Genomic DNA, 8,987 nt, shown 5'->3' on the forward strand with positions numbered 1-8,987 from the left:
GAGGGCAGCTTGAGCTTCGTTACGGGCGCGTTCGGCTTCACTCTTGTTGAGATTGGCAAGCAACACTTCTTTAGCCGCAGCCTCTTCGACGCCCTTTAGCTTCCGCTCAGTATGGTCAAGCACCCCCCTCTGGTCCAAGATCTCCTGGAGCTTTTTGGCGTCTTCCATCGCCAAGGCATCATGAGCCTGCTGGAGAGCCTCTAATTTGGCTTTAAGCTCTTCATTCTCCACGCGTAGAGGCTCAGCAACAGCTTCAGCCTTGGTGGCCCTCTCGATTGCGTTCCTTGCAGTTTCCTTAGCCAGCCGAAGCTGTTCATTAACAGCTTGGGCAGCCTTGGAACGGGCCTCGAGCCGGGCCTGAACTTCAACCTCGAGGGCCTTGAAGGCCTTCTCCTTTTCTGCAGCAGCTGCGGTAAGCCTTTGGTTCTCCTCCCGGACAGCCCGCGCCTGAGCTACTTCTTTAATGCGAGCTGCTTTTAACTTGTCGTTTTCACGACAAAGCAGCTCGACGCGCGGCTGCATCCGGGCCAGGAGAACCCGAAGCTCATTGGTTAGCCTACCCTCCTGGTAGCTAGCCATGGCTTCCCCCAACGCACCACTGGGAGCAGCGTGACGAGCCCACTCCACGCACTCCACAGGGGTGCGAAGGGTTGTTCCTCGGCGAATGTTCCATCGTGGAACATACACTTCATTGGAATCCGACACTGCAAAAAACATAAAGCAGTTAGGAAAAGATGATAAAAAAATATATAAAATGGGCCAAAAGAACCCTACGCACCTGTAGGGTCAATAACAGGCCGATAGCCGCCAAACCCATCACCTGAACCCAACGGAAATCCATCCAAGAGGTCAGGCAGATGGGAAGGAGGCAGAGGTTGGCGATAAGCCCCATGCATACCTGAAGGTTCGGCCGTCGTTGCCGATGACGGAGGCATGGTAGAAGCCGCCGCGGTCGCCGCCGCGGAATCCGCAGCAAAAGTAACCGCCGGCTCGGTGAAAGATGCGGTAAAAATAGCACTCACAGCCGGCGGTGACGTCTTCACAGCTGGAACAGTCGGCTCAAAGGAGTGAGCAACTGAACCAGCGGAAGCAGGCGCAGGCGCCTGGGTCGTCGCCTCAGGTAGGCTGACCAGGCCTACCGTCATAGGCGGAGGGATACTCTGCGCTCCACCCTGGAATGCGTCAACATCCACGCCTGCACAGAGAAGATAAGTGTTAATGATATTAAGCTATGAAGTTAAAGAAAGGAAGTTGTACTTATGGGTTTTCTTGAGCCTGAAAGTGCGGACGGGCGGGGATGAACCCGATGGAGCCGGCCTCTTCACGCCGGTCACCGTTGTCATCCTTGGCTCTCCGGAGGTGACAATCGTCGCAGCCTCCGGAGCGGCGGTCTTATCACCACCGGGATTCCCCGCCACCTCTTCGCTCTCGGTCTCCGAATCAGACCGAGGCGCCGGATCGGCAGTGGAGGCCACCTTCTCCTTCCCCTTCCCGCCGACAGCCTTCTTCTTCCGCACCAACGGAGGACCATCTGCGGATTCCTCATCAGAACATACGATTAGAGGAATTACAGCAGAGGTTTCAACATTGAGGGGTCGAGGGTCGAATAGCGCCTTACCTGGCCGCCTGGCGCTAAGGATCTCATGGCCTAGCGGATAGACCTCCACGAACCGATCCGTCGTTTGTTCTAGGATGGGCAACTCGTTCTCGTCTAGAGCGCGAGTACCCATCCGAGCGGGACCGTCAGCCTCCCGCGGGTACATGAGCGACTGCAAGTCGTTCCCCTCTGAAATAAACAGGAAAGAAGTTAGAAGAAATTCTAAATCAACAAAAAGAAACAAAGCATACCGTAAGGAACAGAGTTCGAACCGTATTCAAGGACGATCGGGATCTTTTGCGCATCCGCAACCTTCCACACCCGGCTCATCCCCAGCATCACCATCCCGGACTCCGCAAACCGGTAAACCGGAGATTGGACTCGGGATATCTTCGAGAACCATTCCGCCTCCTGGTAGTTGGAGGCGTGAAGACTGGGAAGTGCTTGCCCATTCTTGAATTTCATGGCAAGGGGGATGGCGCGAGCGGAAATGTAGAAGAACTCCCGCTTCCACGAGCAAAGACTGCGCTCGGTTGCGCAAATCTTCAAACCCTTTATCCGGGTTATCAACGTATACCACCCCTGGATGCACCTCCAAGAGTAGAAGGTCATCAGGCGGTCAACATAGGGCTCAATGCCCAGAATCCGGCAGACCCACTCGAAGTGGCGAATCTTGGCAATCGCCATCGGATGCACCTCGGTCAGGTGCACACCGTGCCTCTCAAGGACACGGTAAACAAACTTTGTCAATGGGAACCTAAGATTCCCATAAACAAAGAATGCAGCATATACCCCGATCTTGCCTCTGGGGGCATCGTACACCGTCTGATGGGGTTCAGGAAACTCAGGCTCGAGAGACTCGAGCATGAACTTCCTGACGATGTACTGATACAGATCGACAGGCAGAGCACACTGGCACTCGCCAGCAGTACTCTTGTCATCGGCTGTAGACTCGAGATCACGTGAAGACATCTTGCAGATGAAAGAAGAAAACGATTTCAAGGGAATGCTCGACTGAAAAGATGAGTATTCGCCGGAAATCGTTTTGAAGATGAAGAGAAGAGTGAAAGTGTGGATTACAAAGAACCCTCTCCCCCTTTATATACTAATCGCAATTAATGCGATGAATTTAATGCGGAAGAGAGAGAAATCAAAGGTGCAATGAAACTATGACACGTGGTGAAAAGCAAGCTGGCAACAGCTGTTGAAAGGACGCGTACCATTAATTTCGCGGCCACGCGCCCGAAAAATCGCGCCCACGCGCCTGAAAAAGCGTCTGGAATGACCATGTACTGTCACGTCACCATAACTTCCTGCACGTCCTGACACAGTCAGAAGAAACCGTCGCACGACGTTTCAGAGGTTTGGACTGTTCTTATCCTTTCACCAACTCTTCGAATTTCAAAATTCAAAAAGATTCAAAAGTAAGCGGGAATATACCCCTTACCTTGGCAACCAAGTAACTATAAGACGGGTGCGGGTACAGTGTCAAGGCAAAACCCTTCACATACTTAGCACCCGCAGGGAATTGAAGCCAAGAATACCTCGGCAACCAAGTAACTATAAGACGGGTGCGGGTACAGTGTTAAGGCAAAACCCTTCACATACCTAGCACCTGCAGGGAATTGACGCCAGGAATACCTCGGCAACCAAGTAACTATAAGACGGGTGCGGGTATAGTGTTAAGGCAAAACCCTTCACATACCTAGCACCTGCAGGGAATTGACGCCAGGAATACCTTGGGAGTAAATTAACTATAAGACGAGTGCGGGTACAGTGTCAAGGCAAAACCCTTCACATACCTAGCACTCCGCAGGGAAATGAAACCAAGAAGGATCTTCTGGGCCATGCTTGCGCAAACGGGAATAACATCCCCGCATAGCGGGAACGTCGAGAACTAGATTGTTTGAAACTTCAAGATGGAATTGGTGGTTTTAACATAATTGATCACTATGTTCAAAACTACCAAAACCTCATGGAGAATCTACACAAGAGGTACTCAACGCTCCTGACTTGCGAGGAGGTTACAGACCTACCCGCATCATACCCAAAGATCAAGCAGAACAGTGGGAAATTCTGCGTGACATTAGGACTTCCGCGGGAAGAATCCCCATGGAAAACCATAAAACTAAACCCTTTTCAAAAACCCTTTGCTTAAGTCCAAAAGTTCACCTCACTTTATTAAACATTCATGAGAAGAACATTGGACTGGGGGACTTGAAGAGGTAGGTCCCAGCAGAGCCCAGTTGGACCCACAGACTCACCTTGAAAAGGGACGTCTGCGCAGTTCAACCCGCAAGACTCCTTAACGGACGTCTGCGCGGTTGAACCCGCAAGACTAAACTAAAGGAACGTCTGCTCAGAAACCAACTGGATCAGCAGGACCCACCACGCTCAGAGACGTGACGTCCTCACGTGCGGTACGCAAGCTGTCCCCGCAGGAAACGCCTCCCAATGGTTTCCAGGTACTCCGCCAGTTCCTGCAGTTACGGATACCGGCCATCAGGGAAGGCCACCCGCGCAGCATGGCTACACGCACAAGGCTTAACTCTCATAATAATTCAGCAGTCACCTGAAGAAGGAATGAGCAAGCCGGGAACAGTCCCGCACAAAGGCGGGAGGGGGAATACTCCCGCCCAAATGAGCCAGTCCGTACGATACTGAGGATCTTTTACTGTACCTGACGAGGTATGGGCAAAAGATCTGTCCAAAGATACGACAGCTCATTGACAACAGTATGGCGAGCAGCATGCTCTTGTACTGTATGTCACTATTAGCCGCTACCTACTCACCAACTCCTGACATACCACGTGCATAGCCTGTAGTTGGTGAAAAAGGAATAGTACACAGCAGGCCTGGTCACTATCAGCCGCTGCCTACCCACCAACTACCAGCATGGCACGTGCGTAGGCCACTGTTGGTGGAACAGGAATACTATTCAGCAGGCCACACCTCCTTGGAAACCTACCTTCGGCTATAAATACCACAAATGGTATGATCATCTCATCTTAACATATCTTATCATATCTGATCATATTATACCTGATATCTGCTCTAGCAATCTCTTAATATACATTTATATTTAAAGAGCAATCTAGTCTGATTCTCACGCCGGAGGGTGGTCACAAGGAGGAACCCCCCCCCCCCCCTTCTCAGTGACAAGCTCACGGTGTCTGTTTTGCAGGTTATCAGAAGAACCATCTTTGCCGGGTCTAACCCCTCGTGGGAAACATCTATCTAACCCCCAGGTTACCCGTAATCTGCCCGGGGTCCGGTTAGTGTTTCTTCACCATCAAAAAAATATTTTAAAAGTAAATTTTTAAAATTTTTACGCAAAGGAAAGTTTTATCATTTATAGCTAAAGTATAAAGGGATATTGGTTTTTAATATTCCAAACTTTCACTCATTGGACGATAACACTTCCAATTAATGATTTGTCTCCCACCAATCCGAACTTGTAACTTATTTTCTTATATCACTCCCAAACATAACGGATCCTAACTGCGTTAATTTTTTTTGCTAACGTGGAAACTACCTTCTTTAAAAAAAAAGAAAAACATAACAACAAATACTATATATATATATATATATATATATATATATATATATATATATATATATATATATATACATATGTATGTATATATATATATACACACAGACACACACCACCACTATTTCACCATAACACCACCGCCACATACCTCCACCACTTATGGTCTTTATCGCAACCTTCACCACCACCACCAAACTCGTTACCTTCACCACCACCAGCCTCCACTGCCTCCATCACTGCCGGTCAAAATCCCAAACTCAAATGAGGTAATTGTTGGTCAAAACCACAAACTCAAACGTGGTTGCCGACGCCTTTGTGTTTTTCCGGTGAGTTCCACCGTTAAGAACATAGCAACAATTTGAGGTATTCCTCTGCTTATTGGAAAAACGAGTTGCAGGTTTCCGGCCAGCACCATATCCATCATTTCACCGCCCACCGCCATAACAACCACAACCCCCACCCTCCGCCACCACCAGTGTCTCAGCCAACCATCTTCTGGAATCGTTAGCTTGCAGGAAAAATGAGTTGCATGTTTCCGGCGAGCACCATCTTCATCGTTTTTTTACACCTTTGCTCCATCTCCATTGTCAGAAAGATGAGATAACCGGAAAAATCAAATTAGTCGGAAAATCGAGGTCGCCAGAAATGGAGGTTGTTGAGGTTTTATGTAGAAGAAAGGAGATGGTGTGGGACCCATAACCTACTTTTTATTAATAATAAAATCCACGTCATCAAGAAAACAAATTGTGTTAGACCATACTCATTCACAAACTAACTCAACCCAATCTTTATTATAAAACTTATTTCTCTCTCTTCAACCTACCCAACCAAACCAAACCCAACTTTCCACACTCATTAGCAATCCAACCTTAATTATTTTTATTAAATAAATACAAATTATAATTGCTTTTTTTTATTGAAAGTGACTAGAAATAAAAAAAATAAATTTTTAATAAATATACAATATATTTAATTTAAAATATTTATATAAAACTTAAGTTATTATAAAAAATCAATATTATAGTTAAAACTAATTAGTGTGTAAAGAAAAGGAAAAACAAATTAAATAGAAGTTTGTTGTGGTGAACCGGTTTGGCCCAAATCTTTGATCTTTTAATTTTTTTTTAATTTCAAATAGTAAGGCAATCCATGTATGGTTTGCTAATGGGAGTGGTCTTAGGGTTCGTTTAGTTCGGGAGTACTAGAAACAAATAGGGTGAAAGTTGGGAGTGATGGGAGATAAATCGTTAATTAGAAGTGTTATTATCCTATGAGTGAAAGTTGGAAGTATTAAAAACCAATATCTCAAATATAAAAGACGAAAGTTTTAAAATTAATTTTTGAAGTTTGATGACTAAAGTTTAAAAGACAAAAAAGTTTGGTGGCCAAAATACAAAACACAAAACTGTAAAAGATAAAGCGTACAAAAATACAATACATTTGATTTTCAAAGTATAAAAGGTAGAAGTTGATGGCGAAAGTAAAATTAACAAAAGTCAAAACTTAAAAGTCGTAAACCTCTTAAGCTGTTTTTTAATATAAGTAAATAAATGAACTGTTCTTAAGGAATGGAATTTAATTTCTATGTGCCAGCTAAACATGTTTTTGAATGTTTTTAGTCTTTAAGATGCAGTTAACATTAGGAATAAAAATGAAGCAAGATTGGTGTCAAGCGAATTATTTATTATTAAGCAATGTTATAAAAACTCTCTGGGTACTCGCTACAAGGTATGTCACCGAGGCGAGTTTCTGTAAATCCGCCTAGTTACTAAGAATCGGTCAAATGTGGTCAACCTCAGCCAGAATCACATCTTATCGGTGAACTTGGACCGATTTTGACTTAAAAAAAATAAAACATAATTGTTATTTCAATAATATTAAAGAACGAATATCATTTTCTTAGTTAATGATTAGTAATTTTTAGAATATTTTAAATTTAAAAATGTATTTCTTTTATTTATATTGATATTCACATGTTTTGTTATAAATATTAGTAAATTTATGATATTTGACATATATATAATAACCAAATATTAATTTTCTTTATATTTACCATGTCCGAGTACTCCCTCTAAAGGGGTCGGCCGCCTAGCGACTTTTGCAACATTGTTATTAAGGAACAAAATTATGTGTAACAGCGGTATTGCAAACAAAATTTCTTATCTAATAGTATCATTTATTTAATAAGAATAAACTCCAAGATTATTATAAGAAGAAAAGGAAATTATATTGTAAGAATTTAAGGATCAATAATATTATAGAATCAAAATGAGGGTGAGATCGATGTGGAGTGGAATTATTATTAATTTGTTAAGGGCAAAAGGGCTTGTTACTAGGAATCCTAAAGTGCCTTAACCTCCCCTCTTGTTTCTTCATATATCCTTGACACAAAAATGCATTAGAGAACTTATCTTCGATCACCCTATTTACATCATGCACAAACACATCAGTAGTCTCCCCATCTTCCCGGTTCCGAGCCATCATCCCAGCCGTATAAATCGCGCTCATCCTCCCGGGGGCCTCATCATAATACCCGGTGGGTGCATCCACCATGATCAAATCCCATGTCGTCTCATAGACGTCACTAGGCAACCCTTTAAGCGCCAACTGGCACACTGAGTGCCTCGGGTCACCAACCGCGGTGCACTCTGACCCTTGCCCGGCTTCCATAAGGCTATCGGCTTGGTTCACCTTACTATCATAGCTCACATGGTATGACTCTAACATAGGAAACCTTTTCTTGATTTGCGCGATCCACGCCTCGTCTTCTTCTAGAAACACCGTGCGCCCTCCATAGTTTAATGAACTCCACATTAAACTATCGTGACCGAGCCCAAAAACTAGAAAGTTGCAAGGTGATTTTTTGTCTAGAACCGTTTTAGTAACCGATATTTCTTTGATAGTTTGTTGTGGTGTGATGGTAGACGTCGAGTAGTGGATTAACGCTTGTGCTAAAGCAGGAGGGATTTTGGTGCATGTTGGTGAGCACTTTTGGATGCTTCTGAACGAATCCGAAACCGCTTTGGGAATAATCGTTTGGGGGGTCTTGGAAGACGAAAATGTTGATCTAAATACGAAGAGAAGAAAGAACACAACGATGATCGCGATGATGATATGCCTGGTATTAACCGGATATTGTGTTCTTGACCTCATTTTCGACGAAGATATGGATTTGTATGCCACTTATGCAAGGGTGAAGAATGTATATATGGTAGACGGGTATTATGATACTTAGAGTTGAAGTGATTATTATAAATTGTATGATGCAGGACATGAAACCAAGAAAGTTTATGAATGAAGCAAAAGGGTTGTTGCTATAGTTGGGTGGATTATTTAACCATTTTCAACGAATCTGATAGGATGGTTCACAAGTAAAGGTAAAGCAAGATCATATTCATATATATGGGTCACATTGGAAGTCAGATATCGGTTGATTTGGCTTTTCAGGTTGTTTTCAAGGAATCTGGTAGGATATATTGTAAATTCTTGTCATACAGAAAACGTGGCACTCTAGTTTACCTAAACATTAAGCTGGATTCTAGTTCTTATATGTTACTTCCAACGGTTTACTCCCATAATATTTAAAAACTTGGCTAAGATAGTATGATGCAATTTAAGATTTTAACACTTGGTATAGACACGGACTCATGTTCGAATTTCCTGTTAAATTTGAGTAAAATGACGATTATACCCTTGTTAACAAATGCAACTATAAAGATAATAAAAAACTTAATAAATAAGCTCAAGTGAAATGACGTTAACGTCTTGTTCTTGAGTTTTTAACCAAGGAAAGAAAAGGAAATGAGAGAGAAGGATAAGAAAGGGAAGGAAAAG

The 8,987-nt window shown here is 43.8% G+C and overlaps 1 pseudogene; it reads right to left on the reverse strand.

The window, feature by feature from the left end:
- Window positions 1-7,463: 7,463 nt before the first annotated feature.
- LOC143636070 (glucuronoxylan 4-O-methyltransferase 1 pseudogene) lies at window positions 7,464-8,348 on the reverse strand (annotated as a pseudogene).
- Window positions 8,349-8,987: the final 639 nt, after the last annotated feature.

Source organism: Bidens hawaiensis, unplaced genomic scaffold (assembly GCF_021521415.1).
Source record: "Bidens hawaiensis isolate Kalapana, Puna unplaced genomic scaffold, B.hawaiensis_p1.1 tig00000566_1, whole genome shotgun sequence".
Lineage (NCBI taxonomy): Eukaryota > Viridiplantae > Streptophyta > Magnoliopsida > Asterales > Asteraceae > Bidens > Bidens hawaiensis.